This window comes from Hemibagrus wyckioides, unplaced genomic scaffold, assembly GCF_019097595.1.
Source record: "Hemibagrus wyckioides isolate EC202008001 unplaced genomic scaffold, SWU_Hwy_1.0 Contig7, whole genome shotgun sequence".
NCBI lineage: Eukaryota > Metazoa > Chordata > Actinopteri > Siluriformes > Bagridae > Hemibagrus > Hemibagrus wyckioides.
In genome coordinates, this window is record NW_026690809.1 from 620,420 (window position 1) to 622,836 (window position 2,417).

At 42.3% G+C, this 2,417-nt stretch overlaps 1 long non-coding RNA gene across 1 annotated transcript; it reads left to right on the forward strand.

Annotated features, from left to right (window-relative positions):
• Positions 1 to 1,496: 1,496 nt before the first annotated feature.
• Positions 1,497 to 2,124, forward strand: LOC131350672 (uncharacterized). The gene is made up of 4 exons (XR_009204284.1): positions 1,497 to 1,590; positions 1,705 to 1,752; positions 1,826 to 1,891; positions 2,043 to 2,124. It is a non-coding gene; the product is annotated as an uncharacterized LOC131350672 (long non-coding RNA).
• Positions 2,125 to 2,417: the final 293 nt, after the last annotated feature.

Below are 2,417 nucleotides of genomic sequence, written 5' to 3' on the forward strand. Positions count from 1 at the left end.
ACAGTGAAGCCGTGATACTGGAAGAGCCCTGTATAACACCTATAAATGCAGCTAAAATGTAAATACTGAGTTTTTAATGCAGTGTTATAGGAAGATTACAGTAATATAACTTGTGTAAATACTTCTTGTTTTGATAGTGAGGCTTTCCTGCTTTACAAAACATACACAGTGCTATTAAAATAAGGTTTTCTGCTTCCTTTTATGAGATGTTATTAGATGTGTTTCATTGTCTGTTCATCTTCTTTGACACAGGGAGACGGAGGGAGACGTTTGTGTTTCCACAAGATGAGCTCAACTACAACAGAGAGCTCAGCGCTAACGAGGACGACAACAGCCGACCTGCTCAGCAAAATGAAGCTGGAGATGGTGGTGAACATGAGGTGTCAACGAGGAACCTGTCCCCTGATAGAAGCCCATCCCCACCTGTGAGAGGCCTCTCTCCTCTCAGGACCCCATCCCCTGTGAGCAGTCCATCCCCTTTCAGGACCCCATCCCCTGTGAGGAGGCCACCACCTTCAGGGAGTCCACAGCCTTCAACAGTTCCTTTGCCCCAGCCTTATTTCAATATCGACATCCACAACATTGTGGCTGGTATGTACTATGCTCCTGCCACAATGATAACTCCTGTCCCACGCCAGGGCATAAGGAGGAGGCGGGACGGAGAGGATGGCAATCAAGAAGCCCCTCTGAGTAGATGGCAGCGTGTGGATCCTGATGGGGAGATGGAGTTCATCAGGATGCCTGGACTTGAGGATTTAGAGAGTTTAATCAGTCACATGTACAGTGAATTTACACAAGCTACTAATGCTACAATTAGTCTGACGAGCTAACTAACTCACAGGTTTATTAACTTTTAAGCATTAGAAAGAAAGGAGAGAAAAATTTACAAGGTCTCTCTCTCTCTCTACTACCTTATAAATTTGGCCATTTTAATGTTTTACATTTAACAGAAAATATTAGTTGTAATTAAACTTATATGAAACTAATTTATTGCAGAAGCTGTGGATTTGCTGGGAGAATCGTCAGATACTCCCTCAGTCCTCCAGGTATGTGTCAGTAAAATATTTTAACTACATTTGAAACGTGTAGGCTGCTTTTGTGTGTGTGTGTGTGTGTGTGTGTCTGTGTCTTAAGGTTGTTGAGCCAATCCTGCCGCAGCTACCCACAGAAACTCACTCCACATCTTCAGGTGTTGTTCTGGTAACCAAACCTGTCATTTATTTACTAAATCTGATCTCTGGATTTTCCAAGTGACAGAATGTTTGAAAGTGTTAGTGTGAAACTGCTATGATAAAAAACACTGATGATCCTCATCTTCTACTTTTCACAGCCCCTCAGTGCTGGTGAGCTGAACAGCACCTGCTGTAATGTTGAGTACAACACTGCAGACTCCTCCAACTCCCAGTCTGGGGTATTGTACAGTGCTGCAGCTGAGATACAAACACACACATCCTTCTTTACAAGTTCTAATGTTTAGTTTTGTTTCTTTATTTCTAGCAAGTGGACCTTAGGAGAGACATCCTCAGGTTGTTAAGGGGTCCAGAGAGTCAGCTCTGCTGGCTTGAAACCGCACACTGCTGGACTCTCGAGGTAATCACGCTATTTATTACTCTCATGAAGAGATTCCACTTTAACGATTATTAAAAGAGAACTTAAATGAAATGTGGTTGTAGATCTTGAGTTTCATCTAATTGTCGTTTGCAGGGATTCCCTTTTCATAACAACTGTGAGGACAGTTTCCCTGGCATTCAGGTAAGGGCTTGTTCATTGTGTCATCACTAAATTGTGTTAATTGCAGTTACTAATTGTGTTTGTGTGTTTTAAGGTCGTTGCGCCAAACCTACAGCTGTTGCCAAACGAACATGTCCAGGAGTCTTCACCCGTCCTTCTGGTAACCAAACCTTTCCTTTATTTACTAAAGCTGATCACTGTATTTCACAGGGTTGTTTTGACTGTAAAGAAAGTGAGAGAATGTTACTTGTGTTATTATAAAATGGCTGTGATAGGAAGCAGTTATGTTCATCATGCTCTTCATTTCACAGACGCTCGATGCTGGTGAGCTGATCAGCGCCTGCCGAAATATCCAGTTCCTCTCTGCACGCACCTTTACCTTCCTGTCTGGGGTATTCTACAGTGCTACAGCTGAGATACAAACACACACACATCCTTCTTTACAAGTTCTAATGTTTAGTTTGGTTTCTCTATTTCTAGGCAGTGGACGTTAAGGGATACTTCCTCGGGATGATAAGGGGTCCTGAGAGTGGTTTTTGCTGGTTTAAAACCACCAAGACGCGCTACTTTGACCAGCTGGTAATCACCATCTTTGTTACTTTGATGAAGAGAATTGATATTAATGATTATTAGATGAACACTTTTGAGAAGTAGATCTTGAGTTTCAGCTAATTGTCATTTGCAGG